The sequence below is a fragment of the Lycorma delicatula genome, chromosome 6 (genome assembly GCF_047948215.1).
Source record: "Lycorma delicatula isolate Av1 chromosome 6, ASM4794821v1, whole genome shotgun sequence".
NCBI lineage: Eukaryota > Metazoa > Arthropoda > Insecta > Hemiptera > Fulgoridae > Lycorma > Lycorma delicatula.
In genome coordinates this window covers 156,049,888-156,075,777 of record NC_134460.1, presented here as the reverse complement: position 1 = coordinate 156,075,777, position 25,890 = coordinate 156,049,888, and the positions used below count along the sequence as shown (strand labels likewise).

The following is a 25,890-nucleotide window of genomic DNA, read 5'->3' as shown; positions in this document are numbered from 1 at the left end:
AAACAGTAAAAAAGCAACTCGGTCTGACTCGGTGCCTAGTGCGTTAAGCCTCGCAGCTGCACCAGTCTGCCGACCGTACAAGCGAAATTTGTTCTATGTAAATTGTGAAATTACATTAGTTTCGTTAGTTTCGACCGTCACCGCTAGTAACGCCACACCTATGCGAATATGGTATTCGCACACGCTTTAATTAGAATTATTGAATTAAATAAACTAGAAAATATTATATTTAAATAAAATGATAAATATTTTTAGTTAAGTTCTCCCCTCCGCTCTCTCTCTCTCTCTCTCTCTCTCTCTCTCTCTCTCTCTCTCTCTCTCTCTATGCGCGCGCGCGCGTGTGTGTGTGTGTGTGGCTTTCTCGGAACGCGATTTAGCCGTGTGACGGGAAAATTGTACTACTGTGTTGTCAGTTTTTTTGTATGTATAGAATATCAAAGTTGGTAGATAGTGATTTCTGTCTATGATGTGGTTAGAAAATGTGACTAGGTATAATGAATTAGAACGCTTTTTACTTTCATTGAATCTATATATAAAATTGCGTCAACTTTGACCACGTACAAACGAAACAGTTTAGTTTACACATTCCAACCCACTTGACTAGTAAAGCCACTCCTAGTAAAGCCAGTTATTTTTACACGGATTTGAATACTAGATCGTGGATACCGGTGTTCTTTGGTGGTTGGGTTTCAATTAACTACACACTCAGGATGGTCGAACTGAGAATGTACAAGACTACACTTCATTTACACTCATACATATCATCCTCATTCATCCTCTGAAGAATTATCTAAACGGTAGTTACCGGAGGCTAAACAGTAAAGAAAAAAAAAAACCCACTGGACTGGTCTAGTGGCGAACGCGTCTTCCCAAATCAGCTGATTTGGAAGTCGAGAGTTCCAGCGTTCAAGTCCTAGTAAGGTCGGTTATTTTTACACGGATTTGAATACTAGATCATGGGTATCGGTGTTCTTTGGAGGTTGGGTTCATTTACACTCGTACATATCATCCTCTGAAGTATTATCTGAACGGTAATTACCGGAGGCTAAACAGGAAAAAGAAGGAAGTTTACACATTCCAGTTTTCATTATTCTATTACGTGTGTGATGAATGGTTTGTTTGATGTCCTGAAGGTTGGATTATATATAGATTTTTTTTAATTTGTGAGTTATTTTTTTCGAGTTGTTATATATGTTAATCTGATTTTTTGTTTTTAATATATTTGAATCATTTTTATTTATTTTTTTATAGGCGTGTGTCAATGAGTGTTCTGTTACATCCATTTCTATGTGCTATTTTATTTTAATTTAATGCGCAATAATAATTTTAGATATTTTATTACAATAAGAATTATCGTCTAAATATTAATTGTGTGTATAAAATTTAGATCGTTTACAAATAATATTTCCAGAAATGTAGTGCAGATATTAGCTCTTTTTTTAAGAAAAATTTCATACTTAGTCAGAAAAAGATTAAATTTACGATCAAAAAAACTAATATAATTTTGAATTTTAAGCAAATCTACGAGCTATAATTTAGGTACAAAGTTATTTTATTTTAGATTCATTGTAAATTTTAAAAATTCAGCTATTTTAAAATATAGCCAGTAACAATATTTCATTGAAATGTTTTTTTTTGTTGTCTTAAAGAATAAAATTTGATTGCCCAATTACCGTTTTTAATTTGTGTGGTAGATGAGAAATAAATATTTTTAGCATGGGGAAAAATACCAAAACGACCGAGATTCGAATTTGATTTTCTGGATAAAAGGCGTAGGCTACTACTCCATGGAGGTCAGGAAGTGGTGGCTCAGTGGCAGAGGTTTTGTTATATAGTATTGGAAACATTCCTAGAGATTATTTTTTATTATTTCTCATAATTTTAATTATGATTTAAATATTTGTTAACTAAATAACTAAACGTGATTAGTTCTACAGGTTATTTAAATTTTATTTTTAATAAAAAAAATCCAGTTATTGAAAACGCGTTTCGTTTTACTAATTATTCATTCAACAAATAAACAAATCATGCTAAAAATTATGAAAACTAATTAAAAACTAAAAAAAAGACATCCTATAATTAGCATCAAACTTTCCTCTCAAGTTATTTGATTAAATATATTTAACCGCTTTATTTTTTCATGAACATATGCCTCGTAACACTTTAATTTCAGTTACTGGGTGAAAGATAATTAACTAATTACATTACTTTTAATTGAACCCTAATGATAAATCTCTTCACTAAAGTAAGCATTAAAATCAAAATGAAATATTATTTCATATATATATATATATATATATATATATATATATATATATATATATATACTTTTTTCTTCTTAGATTCAATTACAGATGCAGCATAACAGAAAATTATAATAACAATGTCATTGATTAGACCAATGACAAACTCCAATAAGTAAGGATTTCAGAAAAACTGGTTAACTGACTATGTAGTGCACAACATGCATCAGATCACTTAAATACCACATTGTTATGTAGGATTATAAGATGTGTTTTCTTTATCTTATGTTGATAGAATGTGATTCAGCCTGTATACCATTTAATATTTTTTGCAGCTATATACCATATAAATGTCATACTAAATGTACCACACCCAAACAGCATGAGAGTTTGTTTTTCCTCACAAGTATCAAAGTACGTTATTAAATTACTTCAGCACATTTTACTTAAAACTTATTATAATGTACATTAGTCATCTACAGTCAAGAGTTTCAGAGACAATAGTCAATGAAATTTTTTATTAATTAATGAAACTGGGAAATATCATATATATCCACGTATCAAGCTCACCATTTTGTCTGGTATGACGGTTGCAAAATAGCTTCATTCATGAATTTTAAGGTTTCATGTTTATCGTGATGTAATCATCAGAGTTGAAATACAAACCTCTTTGTTTTGACTATGAACCTACATCCATTGAAGTAAGATGATTTAATTAAACAAAAAACTTAGCTATAAGTAAATTACCTGTATAAGAAAATTAAGCTCTTATCTACAACACGGCGCCAGATTTATCGGAAGCTGTTCTTAAAGAGAATGCTGTCTAAAAGAGAATTGTCTAGTTATTGGGAAAAGGGATTTAAAAATTGTCATTCTGAGGGTAGTATTTTCTTATAGATTAAGTTTCAGATGAGTTTTTTTATTAAAATGCGTAGAAAGTATATTTATAAAAGTACTTGTTATTGAATTTATTATAAAAAGGAACCATACCATATATTTCCCATAGTAATCTATTTGTTCAGATGAAATGAACTTATTACAAAGAAACTGATTACAGATTTCTAATTTATTTTCACAAATATTTTATTGTTAATAATAATAATCTTTATTGTTAATCGAACTGGAGTGTCTTTTTATAATAATAGATGTTAAAAATAACCCACCGGGTTGGTCTAGTGGTTACCGCATTTTCCCAAATCAGCTGATTTGGAAGTTGAGAGTTACAGCGTTCAAGTCCTAGTAAAGCCAGTTATTTTTACACGGATTTGAATACTAGATCGCGTGGATCTAGGACCGAATGTGGATCATGGATCTCACCAAAGAACACCAAAGAGTGTTCTTTGGTGGTTGGGTTTCAATTAACCACACATCTCAGGGATGGTCGAACTGAGAATGTACAAGACTACACTTCATTTACACTCATACATATCATCCTCATTCATCCTCTGAAGAATTATCTAAACGGTAGTTACCGGAGGCTAAACAGGAAAAAGAAAGATGTTAAACATGATATCTTTACTGATCACTTTATTTGAATTAAAATTAATTGTTTTATAGTAATCTAGTTTAATTAAAATGTAATTTTAATCTACTTTGTTACAAGAAAGCTTTGTATCGTGAAAACTTCCAACGTTGACTTCAAAAATTGATTTATACAAATGCATTATACTAAACAAAATGTATTTTTACAAATTTGAACTATATTAATAAAAATAAATTAGGGTGTTATATTTTGTTGAATAGCAATTCAAAGTGACAGACCAGCTTAATTAAAATTGTCAGCAGCAATAGAAAATTAAAATTTGTCTAACATTTAATAAGTAATAATTTAACATTTTAAAAAATAAAAGTGAAAATAAAAAATAAATGAATAAAAATTAACAATTTTTCATGAATTTATCTGTAACATCTACAGATAGAATGCAGTTACAGTGTAACTGAAAGTTGACGATTAACGCTCAAGAGCATTAATGATGTGTCATGATTTCCCTCTGCCAGTATTATTGCTTAACATGTTATTTTTTCGAACATGAGATGAATTTTATTGAGACTTGGTAGTGACTATTTATCATAAAGAAAAATTTTTCCAAGACTGGAAAATAAAATAGAATAAGTGGATATGATATTGAAGGAAATGTTTACAGATAACTGCTAAGTGCCTAGTCTTGAGACTCTACTGCAAGTTTAATTTTAAATAGAGCTGCTTGACATGAATAAAGACGTATTAAGAAATTTTAGTACAATTTCTTTTTTCTCAAAATTGCTAGTGACGGTAACATAAGCTTAGTCTCAGAAGAGGAAGAAAACGCTTTACTAAATTACTTTCATCGTGTTTTTTCTTTTTTAAATCTAAGTGTGAAATTGCATACATTTTACAATTAAATTCATTTAATTTTGTTGATTTATGCCGTACAGTATTTCTATCGGTTAAACTATTGTGTGGTAAATTAATATTATGTTGCAAAATAAATTTAAAAGTTGTTTAGTTTTAAACCTCAATTACACAGAAATTTAATATAACACCTAAATTAAAAAGTATACTTACATAATACTTTTTTTTTTAAATTACAACTCACATTCAATTAAAATGAAATTGGTTTAAAGAATAATTTAATTTAAAAAAGAATAAAGTACTGACATGATATTTTAGATTTGGGAAAAATGTTTGATAATATAAAGTAGAAAATTAAAAAATAATCAAAATATATATGTAGAGAGAAGAATTAACAATACATAATTTTTACAAGAATCAGAAGGATTTACAAAAATAAACTATTATAAAAAGGGAAGATCTTAAAAAGGAGTAAGAAAAGTATTGTCCGTCATCTCGCTTTTAAACTTTTATACGAAGTAATCGATAGAGGACTTGAAGAAAAAATATGAGAGTGAAGTAATTATCAAAGGAGAAAAATTAAGTTGTTGAGATTCGCTGATGATATTATTCTTTTAGAAAAAATTAAAACTTACTTAATAGAAACACTGAATGGCGTCAATTTATGATTAGGAAAGAAATCTAGTTTGAAAATAAAAGATAAAGAAATGAGTCAGAAAGGAGGATAATGAAAAATCATATATTATGATGTGAAAATATAATGTAACTGGAGTTCAGAATTTTGATACTTAAAGAGGTTAAGTTATAAAAGAAATCAGATTATAAAAGTAATCATTACAATCAGAAAAAAGCTTTTATTTCTGAAACAGATATACTTTGTAGTATCAGATATAGATTCTAGAATTAGAAAGGTTTTCTTGAAAATGTTTGCATGGAATACAGCAATTGCAGAAAGGAATAAAGTCCATGGGAAAAATAGAAAGGAAAAGAATACAGGTGAAACATAGTGTTACAAGAGGATGGTGACAGTTATATAACTTGAAAAAATTCGAAATGAAGAGATTTTAAGATGAATAGGAGAAAGAAGAATTTAAGGTAGAATTTCACATATATAAACCAGCATGTATTAAACATCTTGGTTTAATTAATTTGAAAATAACAGGTAAAGCCTACAGAGGAAAACAAAGGGTGGATAACATAAAATAGACAATTGAGGATAGAGATTATGCCGAATAAAATGTGACGGAAAGTATGGAGAGTAGCATGAAGCCAGCAATTGACTGATGATGCCAGGAAGGAAAATAAAAAAGAAAGTAAAATAAAAAATTAATTAATTAACTTTCCAGAAAATAACTTTTAGGTAGATCAGGAATTGAAGGTAGTTGTAATTCATAGGGATTTTTTATTGTCTTACATTCATGAACGCCTGATTATAAAATATATGTAATAGTATTAACCGTAAAATTAATAACAATAATTTCTATTTCCAATTAAATCAAATATTACAAACTCTAATTATTGTTATAGAATAATAATTAATTTTATTATAATATTTATAATATATTATAATTTTTTTTAATTAATAATTTAAAAGATAAAATTAGATTAATTTAGATTTTTTTAATAATACAGTTCAGACTACACTTCAAATTACTAGGAACTAGGTATCTCTAGAGACAAGCCTGTTTCAGAGATTACCAGAAGTATAATTAGTTAATACAATAAGAACAAAAACAAAACATCTATTTAATATTAACTAAAAAAAACAAGTGGTATTAACCGTAAACTTATCGTATAACGTAGAATTCCATTCAATTGACATATTGACCCTTATTAATGTAATCACATTTGAACAACCAACCATTCTAATATATATAACCAATATTGTAATATATAGAATGGTATATAACCATTCTATATTCTAATATAGAAGACAAATATCACATCATGATTAATATCATCACATCAGTTGTACCATCACATACATTAAACAACATGAAAACCCAGAGCAATTAACATATTATTCATCAGACAATCAAGTAATCCTGTAATAAGGTTACAATCTAATCTAACATCGTAAGCATGGCAATTGGTCACTCAACAGGAAGAAATGCTCTGGATTATCCATCTCAAATATTTTATTAAAAAGGAATCTTTTTCTTGCAGAACAAATTTCAGTTTCCTAAGGGAAACTGAAACTTAATCTTAGGAAGTGTGTAATCATATGATCTTTTGAAATTTTCACTTTTTGGTTAGGGAATAATAATTTTTCCTTATTTCTGCCAAATTCTATGATATCATGATCTCCTTCCAATTGTCTTATGAGTAATATTTTTAAAAGCAGACTGAAAGAAACAGAAAAAAATTAAAAGAACTGTAGAAAAATAGTTTCATTTTTCATCAAGTTTTTGATGATTCTTCATCAAACGTTTTCTGTGAAATAATTTTTGGCTGACGCATTACTTCATTGAAATGTTCAACATGTTCGCCAGAATTGGCATCATATGACTTTTTCTTTTCCAAAAAATGAAATCTGTGGTTAAAGGATCATGTTTTGATTTAGTTGATGCAGTAAAGCATATAAGCATATAGCATATATAAGCATATAGTGCTAATATAATGTTATGCATATAGTGATAATATAGTGTTATAGTGTCTATGCATATAGTGTTAAGCATATGATAGAAACGAGTCTGCTCCATATCTTTGACCAGTGGAAAACAAGACTGTATCAGTGTGTAAGTATGATTGGTAACTATATTGAAGAGTACCAGCATTAGATTTGTATTATTTTTAAATGAAGGTGAGTTACTGCATCATTCTTATTATTTAAGGGCACACCTTGTAACACTAAAAATGTTAGTGTAGTAAAAGTAATCATGATTATAAATTTATTATGTCAACAAGATCTGCTAAGATTTTTTTAAAAAGCTGATTTATGAACCTAATAGTTATCATTCATCAAGACCATTAACAAGAAACTATGTTTTATAATTGGTATCCTTTGGAAATTACTTAATATTCTACAATAATAACTATTATTATCATAATTATAGGGATAGTTAACTTGTGTGTTTATCCATTAATTAAGAAAAAATTTATATCAATTACAAGATATATATATAAATATATTCAACTATTAAAATATTATTTAATTCAATGTATTATTATCAGTAATAATACAAGTAATTATACATCCATCTGTTATTGGATCATTAAGAAGCAGATAAATGATTGGTATCATTATTATTTTCCATGTACAAGAGAATAGTTTAACAAAAAAAAAAATATAGTAATGATTATAACCTCACATTAATACTAATTTACAACCTGCTGCAAATGAAAACAACATTCTGCTGCACTTGAAAACCACAGTAGGACCTTTGAATGTAAAAGATTGTAAGTAAACTTACAATTCTACTTTACTTACTGTGTAAGTTTCCAAGGCAAAATAGAACATATAAAATAAACCAGTTCTTTTAAACCACTTAATTAACATTTTTTTTAAATATTTGTTGGTATAGCGGATAGCAAACTGATTTCAAGGTCAGCTTTTCTTGAGTTCAGCTCCTAGGAAATGTGTGGAATTTTTTCACATATCATATCAGCCATTGCATCTTCTTTGTTAAAATAATTTGCATTACGTAGCCAAAATTAGAATATTTAATTAAATAATAATTATAAAGTAAGTGTAATTTCCCTTAGAATGGTGATTATACAAGTATATTATATTATTGATATATAATATGGATAACAATCATTTAATATCCTAGTAAATATTTGTTTAATAAAAATTAAATATGTAAAACTGATAAAATTGATTTATCACTAACTTGATCTAAAATTTTGAAACTGAAAGCAGAACACATAAAGAAAACTCTAGTGAGAGCCTGACTGAATAATTTCTATTTCAGCTGTTAATTTCTGTACACCAATCAATTCTAAGGAAAAGGTTTATTCTCTGCGGAAGCCGGTACCTTTTCTTAGAGATTTCTGGGAGGGAAAGTATTTTTGTTGCAGCATATGTTTAATTTCTACTAACACAAAAAAACATAGTATTGCTACCATCCAAATAGATATCTCTCAATCTTCTTAAGGGGAACTGTGGACAAATGAGTACCTACTTTTTAAGGAAGATTTGAGCAATTCTCTGGGTGGATCTATGCTATAGTTCCTGTAAGGGCAGGTCATCCTTTCTTACAACTCACTTCTTTTCCTCATTCTTGATTCCTTCTCAATTTTCAGTTCTGAAGGTGTACATCTGACTCTTAGTCAGTTATCTGAGAATCTGTAAAACACCCTCGGCTTATCCGGTAGGAAAGCTTTTATCCCTCCTTAAATATAGATACAAATATCATCATATAGAAAAATCTGATCTGGACACCAACATGACTTCCTTATACGCCTATTAAATTATTTATACACATTTTTTTAAAATGAAAAGTATATAAAATTTTATTTCACTAATAACTTTTTTTTTCATGTGTTTTTTTTTTTTAATGTTATTATTGAATTATCATTTATTGTAAAACGTTTTTACAATCAGAAGTTAATAATTATTAATAAATTGATATATTTAAATTAAAAAAAAGAAAAAAAAATTAAAAAAAAAAGAGATGAAGTCAGATTTGAACCAATGTGCCATCCCCTTGTAAGATCCAAATATTTCATTAATTAAAATTTTATTTGGCTATAATTCTGAAACCGATGAAAATAAGTACCACTTAGGAAATATCATAAAAAAAATTCTGAATGAGGGCTTATTACTGCAGTTAAGAAAAAGTCCAAAATCAAAAAAATTTGGATTTTGGTCTTTTTTGGACACTTTTGGTTCAGTCGATTGCAATAAAAAGTGGAGGTGCAGAACAGTCCTAAATCCAAAATTTCAACATCCTACGGCTAATCGTTTTTGAGTTATGCAAGATGCATACATACATACAGACATCATTCTGAAAATAGTCAAAATGGATTCAAGGATGGTCAAAATGAATATTTCAACTGAAATCTGAAAACTGAAATTTTTCAAAATCACATACTTCCTTTACTTCATACAAGGAAGTAAAAATATATAACATAAAGGAATAGGGAAACAGTATGAGTTATTAAAGTAAACAAAACTAATTAATAAAAAATAATTTATTTTATAAATTTTTTTTTTTTAATTTTATTAATTTATTTTTATAAATTTATCTTAATAAACAAAACTATTTAACAACATAATTTTATTAAAATCATGCATCACTCACAAATACATACTTCTTATAGTCATTTATATACTTGACAGTTTATTTCTTTTTAACAGTTCTGATGTTAATTACACCAAATCATAACATTTAGCAGTTTTTTCAAAGCTTTTAAATTGATTCAGCAACCGATCATCAGCATCACCTATTAGGAGAAAATGTTTCCTGATTACAAGATTACAAGATCCAACATCATGTCCAGTCAATGATATATTTACTCCTAATTTTTTTTCAAAGACATAATACTGGGTATTTGTTTATTGATCACATTGTCTCAGACCTGAGGCAAGAAAAATATCAATTACTGAAATAGGATTTTTATCACATTAAAATTTTACTATCTTATGACTACAGTACTTTAAGAATAATTCAGGAAGTAGGATCCTGAAACACATAACAATTTGAAATAAGAGTAGAATGATGTTGAAGACCATGTTTAGTAAAATGCTTCAGTTTATTGGTGTTAGGTAACCAAATTTAAGCAATAGTTTATGCATTTTCTTGGACGAATGACTACAGGCAGTTGGCATATAAATGCTAATAATGGACTGGCACTAGAAAAGTTAAATTAAAAATATCAATAAATGCTCGTTCAGCCCACGCCAGAAGTAAGTTTCAAAGAAGGTACATATATTACCATATATACAATAATATACATATATTACCATTACAGGGTTAATTGTCCATATATTTTTCTAATCATGTCTAATAGCTCTTCATTTCCAAATAAATTTCTTTGTTAATTAATTTTCTATATCTCTCTTCTTTTTTATGTCCCAAGATCTTTATCAGAATTTCTTCCTTTCTTTTCAGATTTTTCTATTTCTTCTTTCCTTGGGATAAACATTCTGCTACATATAAGCATTCCAGTTTGATAACTGTATTGAAATATTTATAATTTTTTTTATTGACATTGTGTTTTTTGTTGCACTAAACCTTCATCGATTGAAATACTAGCTCCATTTTTCTAGCTCTGATTTTGTTAGCTTTTTATATCCAGTCCATTTTTCTGGATATTTTCCCTAGATATTTAATTTTTTTTTTTTCGACTGATGAATTAATTCATCAAAGAAGCTTACAATGAAGCTTGTACATTGGAATGTGAAAATGGAAATTTGAGGCGCATGAAAAATAGCATGCCTGACCAGGATTTGAACCCTGGACCTCCAGATGAAAGACGAGACACTACCTCTCTAACATTTTTCCTCTCTATTGTTCTTTCCATATTTTATGTTTAAAGAGTTTGGTGGAATTTTTATATTGGTCATAATTTGGTTTTTTCAAAGGACATTTGCAAAGCAGTTTTTCTTACAATTCCTTTTAATAAGTTTATTTATTCTGTTGTGTTACTACATTTTATAAAAATTGCTAAATCATCTGCAAACATCAAACAATTGAGCTCTAAATTTTGATTTTTATACCCCAATTTAATTTGTTTGCTAATTATATTTCTTCTAATCTCTTGTCCCATTATCTAATCACTTTTCCCAATTCACAATTAAATAAGACTGGTGAAAGTCTGTTTCCTTACTTGAATCCTTTTTTAATCTCAAAGTCTTGTGAAATTTCACTCATAAATTTAACTAGCTTTTGTATTCATTAAAGATTATTTAGTTATCCCTAACTCAGCATTCACCCCAAATTCTTCCAAAATACCAAATAATGATTTTTCTATCAGTCAAAAGCTTTCGTATAGTCTAAAAAACAGTTAAAATATTTTTTATATATGTTCATTCTACCTCTAGTGATTAATTTAAATTCAAAATTTGTTCTGCACATGATCTGCCTTTCCTAAAGCCTTCTAGTTCATCATCAACTTGGCCCTCTATCCAGAGTAATAAAATTTTATGTCACCGGTAAAAGATATTCTTTTATAGTTAATAAATTAATATAAATTTTATCAACCTTTTTACAAATCAGATGTATAATTTTAAAAAAACTGACACATCCCTTGCTGGGTGTTTCTTTCTTCTTTTTTTCATATCAGTGGCAGCTCATGTATAGGCACTGTGGAATGGCAGCACTCCCTATTTCCAGTTGATATTATCGATAACGTTTAATATAATGAGTTCTTTTTTTCTTTAATTCTTTCTTTATACTTGTACAGTATATAATCCTTAAGCTTAATTTCAGTAGCCATTTATGAAAAAGATACAAAGAATTTTGTATGGAACTATGCGCTTCACAGTTAAAGCAGTGTGGTGTTGGACTATTGTGCGCACGCGTACATAGGAAGCTGCACACGAGGCTGTGAGGGAGAGAGATCACTGTCACTCATGCAGTGCCGACCCTGGCATGCTGGTGGAAGGTAGGGTTTTTTTACTCCGCATGTGTATGGAACATTCCTTGTTCATTCCTTTTTCTAGTTTAGTTAGTGGAAGGAATATGAAAGTGGTTTAGTTGTTTTTTCAGTAATGATCAGAAAATGGTGGAAAGCAAGGGTTCTTTGATTGCCAAACCTGTCCAAAAACATGCCAGAAAGGCAAAAGAGAAGGTAACTAGTAAAAAGTAATTGTGTATTTGTTTCTGTGTATATAGAAATTTAAAGTAAGCATCGTTGAACTATAGTGTTTTTAAACAGACATTTTACTGTAATTATCAAATAATACTAAAAAATATTATCTGTATTGACATTTTATTATTTATTCAGTTAAATCAAATACGCTTTTTAAGCAGAATCTGCTTAAAAACCATGTACCATATTCTTGAATGTGATAAAGTGTAGAATTAGAGTACTATCCTGCTTCCAGCTATTCTGTTTGATTCTTTTTTTTTTCAGTTCTTTTATTTTACAGTAAACTTTAACCATGGCCTCAAAAAAGCCCAGAAAAAATTTTCTGGAGCAGCACTGCCACTAATTTTAGCTACGAGCTGCCACTGTTCCATATATCTCTAATAATTTTCTCAATTTCTCAATGAAGACATCATTCACCTCTTTCAACATTTCTACAACTACTGGGTCTTCCTCCAGTTGATTTTTAAAACTTTTTAATTATAGCTCTAATTTCTTATTCATCCAGAGAACTTGAGTTTGAAAATTTTTTAGAATTATTATTATCTTTTATTACCACATAGGATCATTTTAGTTTTCCATTATCCAAGTCTCTTTGGTGGGACTGTTTGGGCCTTGCACTCCCTTTTTTTGGCTCTTTATACCCTTTCTAGTGTTGAAAATGTTCGTGTTGTAAGGTTTTTCTTGTTTAATTTTATTTTATCTGTGACGTCTTATGGTGTAAGGCCAATTTCTCCCATCCATCTGCATCCTGTCTTGGTGTTTTTTGAGACAAGATTGTACTATACTAGCTGTTTCAGAAGTCTTGAATCTTGCATCCTCACATGTCTAAAGCATCCTTACATGTTTCCTCTTACGCATGGTATCAGTGATGGGATACAATCCATTTGTTGGACACAATCCGCCACTGCCCATCTTTTTGGAACTTTTATTGATGCAGGTACTTCCAATTCTTCTTACAATTTCGTGGAGTCTGTCTGTCTTTGATTGTTCATTAAGGTGGAAAAGTGTTTCGCTGCATAAGTGGCGTCTGGTTTTAACTGTGTTGTAGTGCCATAATTTTGCGTTTATGGATAGGCATTTTTTATTGTAAGTGTACCAGGTTAATTTTTGAGCTTTAGCTAGTTTGTTTCTTCTTAATTAGGTCAAGGTTTTTCATTTCGGTTATTTGTTATTACTTCTCCAAGTTATTTAAATTGGGTTACTATTTTGATTTTTATTACAGTTTATGTTTACTTCCTTTAATTGTGTTGGTTTTTGGGGCATAATTTCTGTCTTTACGAATGATATTTTGAGGCCAGTTTTATTTGCAATGTTTTGAAGTTCTAATATCTGTGATATAACTCTGTCAATGCTATAACAATAATTAATTATAAGTTACTAATTTTTTAGTAGGTTCTTCACAGCATAATAGATTTCAAAATATTAACCAACATTTTGATGTTTTCGCTATTTTTCAAATCCAATTCTTCATTTTTCATCCTAAAACAAAGACTTGGAGGTTGTTATTTTGTCAAATTGTTTTTAAGTTTTATAGAAAATTCCTCTTTTTTTTTCTTTTTTTTTTTTTGTAAATCATATTTTATTTGGATTAATTAATCTTCTTTGGATTAGTATAATAAACTAAAAAAAGTATTTCTTTCTAGCTTGTTATACTGTTTTAGAGACTTGCTTCCTAATCTGTTTGAAATCTATATAATTTTTTTCTTCAACAAATACTATCTTCTCAAGGCTTGATTTCACCATCTGTTTTATTGTTTCTCTTTGAAAGAGAAGTTTCTTTTACAGCTTTTGCTTCTTTCGTTTTCACTTCTGCCCAACTGTCTGATTCAACCGATCCAAATCTTTTACCTAAATTTTTTTGTATGATATTAATTTCTGTATCAAATTTTAAAATTGTAATTCTATTAAATTTCAGCCTATTTTGAGAAATAAATTTCACTTTTGAGGTAGTTAAATAATGATTTGTTTATATTTTTAAACCTTTTTTTTTTAATTTTAACATTCATTATTTCTCTAGTACAATTTCAAAGTGATTGCTACATGATCAGTTTGATATTATCCTAGATTGGGGTTGGATGATCTCCATGTTTTTTGTTTTTTAGGCAATTTTTTAAAATTAATTGGCATTAATTTCATATTAAAAGCTTTGCACAGATTTATTAATCTTTCTCCATTTTCATCTGTTCTTTTATGAACAGAATATTTCCCCAATAGATTATTTTTATATTTTTTTTTTTTTATATATATTGAGTACATTTATCTTCCTTCCGTAGTTTCATCATAACTAAATCATTTGTTGACACATTTCAGATGTATTCCATTTCCAAAACTTGTTGTACTGAATACAGCAAGTACTCAATATAAAAATTATGATGACCTTGCAAAAAAATGTATACATTTTAATAACAATTAATTTTTTTTTTCTTTTCCAATGTGGGTGATAATGTCACTCATTAAAAGTTTTGTAATATTATTTGTTATACAACGAATTCCCATTTCTAAAAGTTCTCAAAATTTTGAAGTTCATTAATTTTTCTGAATTTCTTTATTGTTTTCATTTACTGTTGCACAAGCATTGATTAACATATCCATCTTAAATTTAAAAATGATAGTCTTTCTGAAGGTGAATCAAAATTTGTGATAGAACCTAAAATTTTCTTGTTTACAGAAAATACTGTCTAATAAACATGGTATGTTTTTCATTATTTTTTCCTGTTTTTCCTCTTTCCTAAGGTTTTCAATATCGCAAGTGTTTTGTTCTTTATGCTTCGTGTTACTGAAAGATGTAAAAATCCAATAACATATGGACTGTATCGATATTCATATATTAATAGGTGCTGCTTCATTCCTGCCAGGTTTTTTGTAATTTTGAAGTTATAAATAAAGAAACACACTATTAGAAAAAGAATATAATGTATTAACACTAATTTTCCATAACATGTTGGAGCTAGCAACCACCAGTAACTAAAATATGTTACCTAACATAAATGTTTTTTTTATTCATTATTTGGTTGCTAAACAACTTATTTATTTTACTAATTTGACAGTGATGCTATCTCCAACACATAGCTTCTTAAACTACTAAAATAAGAATTTTTTGTTCATATTGAATTTTGATCAATTATTTTAATTTCCCTGCTTTAAAAAATGAATTTATGTTTAAAGTTCCAAACCGATACGTATTTTTTGGTTGTAATTTTTATTTTGAATTTCTGTAAAGCTCAGATCAATTCTTATGTGTTGCTTTGGTTCTCCAGAATCCTTAGATCCAATTGTATCATTTTCCAACTATGGTGGATTTTCCTTGAGGATTACCACTTATGTATTAGTTTCCATTACGCTTATTAATTATAGAGAATAGATTTCTCTATTCCAAAATTAAAACTAAGCTTGTAAGTCTTAGAGTTCTTCCCTTTATTCAGTAGAATTCTTTTACCTATCCAGACCAACACATGGAGAATTATGCCTTTACTTTAAACCTAACCAAGATCTTCCAAAACAAACCTGCTCCAAAGTGTTTTCAGCACAAGAGAATCGAGCCCCTATCCATAAGTATGTTATTTATAAAATGTGATTTGAACACCAGTATTCTAATATGAATTTGAAATAAAGAAATCTCCTTTTCCATTCAGTTAGTTTGACTACTATAGTATGAGTAATGCAAAACTTTATCTATTTATTTCTTGAACTAAATCACTGATTCTCTAACTTCTATTTTCACCTTTTTCACTAACCGCCCACATTGAGAATCAAACATTTTTTAGCACCTCCAGAAATTTTAAACTTACCATCTGTTAAAAATAATAATTGTAATTGCTGTTTTTAAGATAAGCTCTTAAAAACAGCAATTGCAATTACTGTTTTTGAGTGTGGCATATCATATTTCTGAGTTGAAACTAACATTTTACTTTACATTTTAGTTTAAAATATCAGGAAAACATAACTTTTACCTTATTTTTTAATCAGCCATCACCTTTCTAGACTGCATGAACGTCCGCAATTTTCTGTGGGCCTTCTACCTCCCCCCCTGAAAGCCTCCAGCTCCCACAAGGGGGTGTTATTGCCCACTTTGAGAACGAATGAACTAAACAAACAAAAAACATTGAACTCTAATCAAACTGTTTTATATGACAAATTTGAGTCATACTATAATGAGCAGTTTTAAATTTAACAGATTTCACAAATGCTGATGTAGGGATATCAATGAAAATGAGTGAATAAAGCTTTGCTACCAAGAATTACGTAATGTTGGTTAATTAACAATTGTTAACCCATTTAGTTGGTCTAGTGGTGAACGCGTCTTCCCAAATCAGCTGATTTGGAAGTCGAGAGTTCCAGCATTCAAGTCCTAGTAAAGGCAGTTTGTTACTTTTATACGGATTTGAATACTAGATCCACCGGTATTCTTTGGTGGCTGGGGTTTCAATTTACCACACATCTCAGAAATAGTCGAACTGAGACTGTACAAGATTACACTTCATTTACGCTCTTACATATCATCCTCACTCATCCTCTGAAGTAATTCCTGAACGGTAATTCCTGGAGGCTAAACAGGAAAAAAATTAACAATTGTTAAGTGCTGTTTTAGGGGCAAATCTGTAACGCTACCTTACATTTACTTCTGAAATAGTACTGATTATTGTAAAATTGCTGATTGCCAGAGTACTTAAATTTAATATAATACTTGTAGTTAAGGTTTTCTAATAATGAAAATAACTTATTTTATTTTATCATTGTCAGTCCAAAAAGAGCATCTATTTCCACTCTTACAGTTTTTAGTTTTCCCCATGGTTTGTTATATTCAAAATAAACATTCTTAAATAAATATATTTTTTATTATTAATATGAAACAAAAAATTTCTTTAAAATATAAAGAAAAGTATAACTATGAAAATGATTTATCATTTGTGATGCTGATACAGAACAATTTGTTACATATTAATGATAAAAATGGAAATAAACCAGTTAGTGTATCAGTATCTAAACAAACTCTAAGTAGTAATAGAAATATGAAAGCATAATTTCAGTGAACAGGGCTTTAAAACGACCCACAATTTGAATTTGCAGAGAAGAGTAAACAAGAGCTCTAAAAGTTCAATATAAGCTATATTTAACAAAGCAGCTTTAAAGACTTATGTTCTCATGTTTCCTTCTATATAACTTAAGATAATTGGAACCAGAACCTAGGTTGTACATATTGATCAAACTTTATTTATGGTAAAACAGTTTAACTAAACTTTTATAATAGTTTAACTGAAGCAGTTATTTAAATCAATTTTATTAATCATGGCCCGTTGATATTGATAAATAATTTATTTATATAATAATTTCCACTTACCAACAATCTTTAATAGTATGTTCAAGCGCTTTCAGATTAGTAATCTATCTTCAGGAACAAGGAACACTGATGTGTTATAATTATAATTATTTACTTCACATATCATTAATTATACTAATTTGAATTTTAAAAACAAAAATTATAAATACAACAATTGATCGTCAAAAGGTAAAATAATGTAAACGTTATTCATCATATCAATATGAAGGTCTCAATTGTTATGATGAAGTAGTTATACATATAATATGTGATAGTGCCTATCATCATAGTGATTATAACAGAAAAAAAAAAATCCAATTTATGTGACAGATGTACTCATTATTTGTGAAGAACATCAGATCCTCGATCTAACCTCACTTTCAAAGCAAGATTTAATGGTGGAAGACATAGTTATAATAACAAAATTAAGAAATATTTTAAAAGATAAAGAAGCACACAATAAAAATATTGAAGAGAGTAACAAGTATAAAAATGCCATGCATAATTTTAAAACAGGCATATGATGAATTGAAAACAAAACAAAATACTGCAGTATATGACTTAAGTCTCACATTTCTCTGTTAACATAGAAAACCAAAATAATATTCAGATGAAAGTGCAACATTTAGAAGAAGTAAATGCTGAATTGTGGAAAAAAAATGATATTCTGATAGCATTAAATTCAGAATTTTCCAAGAATAATAAGCATCTCAAAGACAAATTACAAGCATCAAACAGCTACATCTTTACAAATACATTTGCACAGGTATGGACTGAAGTACAAACCTCAAATATAAACATATAAAGTTTGATATTGAAACCGACAGATACATCAAGCGATATAGAAACCATTTACACAAAGGCAAAGGAAATATTGAGTGGAGCTTCAGAAATTCAAATAAATAATATCTTTACTGCAATAGAAAAAAATTATTGTTAAATGCAATAATGCTATTGATGTTATAAGAGTGCAGAGTACATTAAGTAATGATGCAATAGGGTTAAGATGTAATTGAAACATTAAAAAAAACCTAGATTAAAAATATTAAATGTTGACTTGAATTTAACTAATAAAAATAAAAACATTGAAAAAGATATTATCAGCAGAAATAAAATGGCAGTTGATGGACAAATAAAAGTACTATACAAATATTATAGTAAAAAATCAAATTGTTGCAATGTCATATTAAAAATAAAAATAAAGCATATCAGAAGATAATGAATGAAAAAAAATTGTTTATAGGATATAATAAGTGTTGAATGATAATGATTTCAATTAAATACTTGCTACAAGTGTAGTATATATGGATGCAGTGACAGTAAATGAACATCTTCGATTAGATGACATATTTGTTCAACAAATCATCTTGATAGAGAATGTAAAAATAAATCTAGTCTGAAGTGTAAATTGTTTACACTAATGAAAAATTTAACACCAAAAGGAATGTTGGATATGCTACTACTGATTATAAAATCTGTGAAACCTATGAATATTTACTTCACAGAGTAATCTAAAGAACTGACTACTCATCTACATTATTCAAAATGGAATGTAAAAAACAAAAACAGAAGAATGGAATACAAGAAGCTGCATTATCATTGGATATTACTTGTGAGAATCTATTACTTGAGAATATTCTCTTATCCACAGGACAAAACCATAGATGACATCATAATAGAAGAGTTAAATGCAGAGAATGTAGAAGATTTAAACAAATTACATAATGAATACAAGTTTAGAATTGTATACGTTAACTTAAGAAGTCTGAGCAAAGATTTAGAATGATTAGAAATGTTATTACACATATTAAAAAGTTAAACAGACAGTATGTGTAGAAACTTGATTAAATTTAAGTTAAATTTATGTTAAATTGATGGTTATAACACATATGAACGAAGGATACTTAAATAAAGCAGTGGAGTTAATATACAAGTAAAATTGGAGATGAATTATAAATACAAACAGAAAAAATGGTGTTAACCAAAATCCTGAACTAGAGTTACTATGACTAAATAATGAAAAACTTTTTGCTACTGCAATATACAGATGTTTTGATTATGATAAGAAATTATTTATCAATGATTCATACAAATATTTCAGAACTGCAATAATCTCAAAAATCAAATCATTATAGGTGATTTTAATATTGATATTAATAAATTTGATCAAGAAAGTCTAAATTTACAAAGTAATTTCTTTGAATTCAGATATATTCCATATTTTAAAAGCTATACTAGATCTGTAAATGAGAGTAATTTATGTATTGATAATTCCTACATTAAATCAGACCTCAAAATACAGTCAATACAACTGAATTATCTGACAAATCATTATTCCCTGTTTCTGGTTATTACACAAAAAATTATACAGAATAAGAATAGCAGTATAAATAATGTAGAGAAAATAAATCATAAAAAACTTGTACAATTATGCAGTCAAACAAATTTTGATGTGATATCAAATGAAAGGTGTGAATGAAGCAGTGGAATTCTCAGTCAGTACTATAGTTGATATTATACGTAAATCAATATACTTAATAAAAAATAATAATAATAGTGTACTTATAAAGCCATAGAGTACTGAGAGATTAATAAAATCATGTAATGTTAAAGAAAGATTACACAAGCTATGGAAAAAATACAGAAAATGAAACAATAAAAAACTCATACAAAAAATATGCTAAAAAATTAAACTCATTGTTAAATAGCAATTGTTGAAAAGCAATAATGATAAATGAAGAGTCTAAACTGAATGAGTATAAAACTTATCCGAAAACAACATGGAATTTTGTGAACAGTAAAACTGACAGAGATAAAAAATTCAGTAGAGAGTTTTGTTGTATAATAGATGAAAATAATAATAATGAAGTAGTTGTACAACTAACCATAGAAAAACTACCAGATTAAAAAATAGTATATCTTTTTAAAACCAACAAACTCTGCTGAAGTTATAGATACAATAATGAGACTAAATAACAAATCTGGTGGTGCAGATAACATGTATGTTAAATCATAAAGAAAATTGGTAGATATATTACTAATTCTCTAGTATTCTTACTCAATCTAATATCTGAGAAAGGAATTTGTCCTAGTCATTTCAAATCAGCAGAGGTAATTCCTGTTTTTAAGTTGGGGCAATAGTAAACTAGTTACAGATATAGTTACAGGCCTATATCTTGAACTTCACAAATCACTAAGTACAATATCATATCTAAGTCTCAGTTTGGTTTTAAAAATGGTAAAAAAACAAAAGATATCATTGCTGAAATTACAAAATCAATTGCTGAAAATGTAGACAGTAAAAAAGCAACAGCTGTGATTTTTTTTATTTAGCACAAAGGCTTTTGATATGTTAACCCATAAATTACTTTTAGAGAAATTAAAAAATATGGGTATAAGAGGAAATGTATTGCATTTAATAAAAGATTATTTGTGTAATAGAAAACAAATTGTGAAAATTAATAATATTAAAAGTAATTTTGTAACATTAGATGCTGGAGCACCACAAGATACAGTACTTGGGTCATTGTCATTTATATTATATATAAATGATATTTTTATAATCAACTCAGATATTGAATGTATTATATCATATGCAAATGATACAGTTTTGTTATGTATAGCTAACAATTGGGTTGAAACTAAGTGAAAGGCAAATTTATTAAAGAATGTAAAAGACTACCCAGATGTAATGTGTTTGTACATCGATACATCAATGATAGATTATCATTAAATATTAACAAGACAGTTTGCATAATATTTTCAAATCGCACTTACTTATTACCCAAAGAATTTAATTTGTATATTGAAGGGAAAGTTATTAAAAAAACTGAGCAAACTAAGTATTTTGGAATTATCATTGATCAACACTTGCACTGGAATTATCAAATAGCTAATATTGTGCAAATAGCTAGTTGTGTATTGTGCAGATATATAATTTACGTTTATACAGATTTAGTAACTTACAGCTAAAAATTTCTTCATGATTATGTATGGTTATATTGAAGTGTAGTTATGGTATTATTGTATGGGGTGGAGTAAATAAATATGAAAATGATTGAAAATGTTCATAATAAGGTTATCAATATTCTCAAAAAAAGAATAGCAATGCTCAGTTACCCAATAACTTACATAAAAAGTACATATTAGAAACAATCTCACATAAAATTGTTAATAACAGTTCCATTACTCAAAAAGAAGCAATACTTTTGCCTAAAGTCAACAGTGAAAAAATAAAAAACAACATGTATATATGTCAGTAATTTAGTTCAGCTTGTTACCCCAACCTGAACTCAAAAATATAAACTTAAAAAAAATCAAAAACAAGTTGAAAAATTGGGTTAAAACACTAAATAAAAATGTTGTGTATTTAAAATAGAGAGAAATTTAAGTATTAAGAAATATGTAACGAACAATTTTTTTTTAGTTATTAAGTTTAGTATTCTAAAAGTCTTCTTAGTTCTGATAACACTGATAAACATAATTTTTGATTCCTAACATGTGATACATGATTTTAATCTGTTTTAAATATGAACTAAGAATCTTTCTATCACCCACCATTTTTAAAAACTTTTAATTAAAGGATTTTTTCATTTTTCAACGTATAGTTAGCAATTTAAGCTTCTATATTGTATTTTGTTAGCTCATTTTTTATTGTTTAACTTATTTAACATAATTTGTAAGCAAATTTGTGACAAAGTATTAAATCATACCATAGTCACATATACCATATGACATCATATCTAATACTGTACTTCATGGACAAGATTAATCATGTCTGTGCAGGTCAGAACATATACCTGAAAACACAGCTGTGTTGTTTATATTAAGCACTGGATTTAGGAATGAATTAATTTTGTTCAGTCTTACTGCTGTCTTAAGTCTGTTAACAGTGCAGTGTCATAATGCCTCCAAATTGTGTAAATGATGTGGATGCTTTTTGTTATGTATGTGGTAAGTTTACCGTAAAATCAAATAGAAAAAGCATTACACCTTTAATTAAAAAACCATATCATTTGTACTTTCAGTGTAAAATTGGCGAGCAGGATAAGACGTGGGTTCCTCATATAGTATGCAATTCTGTATATTTAACAGGATGGCTGCTGAAAGGTACACGAAAGGCTTTTCCATTTGGTGTACCAGTGGTTTGGCAAGAACCAAAGGATCATGTAACTGATTGTTACTTTTGTTTAAAAAGTGTATCTGGAATTTCTAAAAAATCTAAACATACTGTAAAATATCCTTCATTCCTTCATTGCTATCTGCAACCAGGCCTGTACCTCACAGTGAAATTATTCCAGTTCCTGAGCCACCTGTGAATGTATGTTTCAAAAGCAGCGATGAAGAATCACGCAGTACTGAAGAAGACAACAATGATTTTGATTTTGAATTATCTTCCAATAAGCCACATCTTTTATCACAAGGTGAATTATATGACTCGGTTAGGGATTTAAATTTATCAAAAAATCAAGATGAACTGTTAGGATCAAGACTACAAGGTTGGAATTTACTTCAAAAAAATACAAAAATTTCAGGTTTTCAAAGCCAACAAAAAGAACTTTCCCAGTACTTTATTGATGAAAATGATTTGGTTTATTGCTCAAATATTGATGAGCTTATGTTGCACTTAGGACAATTCATAAACCTGAGGACTGGCCCCTTTTCACTGATTCGTCCAAGTATAGTTTAAAAGTGGTTCTACTATACAACAGTAACAAATATCCTTCGCTACCAATTGCTTATGGTAATAATTTGAAAGAGACATACGATGTGATGAAAGACATTCTTGAAAAAATATATTATAAAAAACATAGCTGGAACATATGTGGTGATTTGAAAGTATAGCTATTTTGTTAGGCACGCAGTTAGGCTATACTAAGTACGTATTTTTTCTTTGTGAATGGGACAGCCGAGATAGGGATAAACATTATGTTACCAAAGAGTGGAAAAATTGAGACAAGTTAACTCCAAATGGGAAAAATATTATTCATGAGCCCTTAGTTGAACCCAAAAAAATACTTTTTCCCCTCTCCATATCAAGCTAGGACTAATGAAAAATTTTGTTGAAACAATGAAGAAGAATAGTCCCCTCCCTGGATTTTTGTACATCAAGCAGAAATTTCTGAATGTAAACGAAGGAAAAATTAAAAAAGAAATATTTGTTGTTCCTCAAATAAGAGAACTGGTCAAAGATGATGTATTTAACTCAATATTAAATAATGTAGAAATTGCAGCTTTGGGCTTCATTTAAAGATGTTTGCAAAACTTTTTGCAGCAAACGAAAATCTGACAATTACCAAGATATTGTTAATCAACTTCTTTCTTCATACAGAGCTATGGGATGTAATATGTTTCTGAAAATACATTTCCTCCATTCACATCTGAATTTTTTCCCGGATAACCTCGGAGATGTAAGTGACAAACATGGTGAACGTTTCCACCAAGACATTTCAGTGATGGAAAGCCGCTATAAAGGGAAATGGAATACTAACATGCTAGCTGATTACTGTAGGAAATTAATTTGGGATGTCCCTAATGCTATTTATAAAAGAAAAGCATCAGTAAAATCATTCTAAACAGGTATGGCCATGAAAAATAATAAATTTTACAGATTTTAACTATATTTCCCCTTAACTTTTTTTGAAGCGTAATTGTTTTAAAACTAAGGGTAATAGAAAAATTGCATTTACAGAAGTGTGATGTGCACAAAAAAGCAATTCAAGAAATGGTATCACACTTAGAGAAACATTAAAAAAATTTTTTTTAGTCTATCACTAAGTGAAATAATGTAAAATTTATTGTTTTGGCTAGTAGGTTTTTCCAGTCTGGAAACAGGTGCTTAAGCATCTCTACAGCGTTCAGTGTGTAGTTATGTAATGTTTTATGTAATTATGTAGTGTATCTTGTGTTGTAATCTGGTAATGATCAATAAATAAACACAGATTAATCGAATTTTTAGATTTAATAATTTATAATTATAATTCTGTGTACATAATATAATATTATTATTATTATACTATAATGTTAAAGTGCAATATTTTACTTTCCTTTTAACAATATGTCTGGCAAGTAGATTAGAATTTATCAGTGCTTGGTAAATCATTGTTTTCCTACCTTTGTACTGATCATTTAGTAATATTTGATTCTAAATGAGAAAGGAACTCACTACTACCCCAAGCACTGTATTAAGTATACACATACACACAATCCATTAAGTAACAGTAGAAAATAAAGACTGGTTTTTTCTGTTGTGCTGATCTCTTTTTAACTTAAAAAAATTAAGCTACAAGAATTTTAGTTATTAGTATTATGTCTATTAATTTTGCTTAAACATTATTCAAATTTTATATTTTAAATCTAATAAAATAAACCACCTAGTACAGAATATTGAGATAAGACATACCTTATTCTTAATTTTATCAAAATAGTTCGTTTGCATCCTCAGTCATGATTGAATTAATTTAATTAAATTGCATAATTTAAAATTAAATGAAAACTGCAGTTTTCATTATAATTTTGCAGTAATGTTAAACTCTGTGCATGGTTTTTAATATTATTTTAGTATTTTTATTTTTTAAATTTCTAATATCTTTATTTTATATGCAGTTTAATTCTCTAATGAGCATATTTTATATGCTCATTAATTCAATCGTGACTGAGGATGTATAAAAGACTACCATTGTAAAATTAAGGTAAGACATGCCTTATTTCAATATTCTGTGCTAGGTGGATTACTTTAATAGAATTAAAAATATAATTTAACAATACAGAGGAATAATATGAATCTTAAAAAGATTAATTTCAATAAAATGATTATTTCAATTTTATATAATGTTAAATGAAGTGTATTTAAATGAAATGTAAAAGAAATAAAAATTTATAAATATGCAGAATTTTTTAATGGATTACCTACTGAGTGCAGCTTTATAACAAATATAAATACACTCCTGGCTCAAAATTTATTTTAATTTAATGATCTACACCTGAGTTATATGGCAAACACTACATTCATACTGAATTAATACACTGCTGCTGGCATGATAAAATACTGAGTAAGACTGTTTATAAGCAGAATATTTCTTCAGAAACAGGTTGAATTAATTATTTAAATAATACTCTAATTAGTTTCATGGTGTGTGCTTTATCTTACCTGACATTCCAGAAGATAAATTCCAGAGAATGAGGTTTTTTGATTTAGGTAGCAACTAAATAGAGGCCATCATTCAATCTTTTTTCCATTA

General features: G+C 28.2%; 1 long non-coding RNA gene across 2 annotated transcripts; it reads right to left on the bottom strand.

The window, feature by feature from the left end:
• Positions 1 to 9,721: 9,721 nt before the first annotated feature.
• Positions 9,722 to 25,156, bottom strand: LOC142327107 (uncharacterized). Of its 2 annotated transcripts, none has more exons than XR_012756917.1 (3): positions 25,053 to 25,156; positions 16,284 to 16,417; positions 9,722 to 10,098 (listed from the first exon to the last, which is right to left on the bottom strand). It is a non-coding gene; the product is annotated as an uncharacterized LOC142327107 (long non-coding RNA). The 2 variants fall into 2 exon arrangements; XR_012756918.1 differs by having other exon boundaries at positions 9,722 to 9,963.
• Between the last annotated feature and the right edge of the window lie 734 nt (positions 25,157 to 25,890).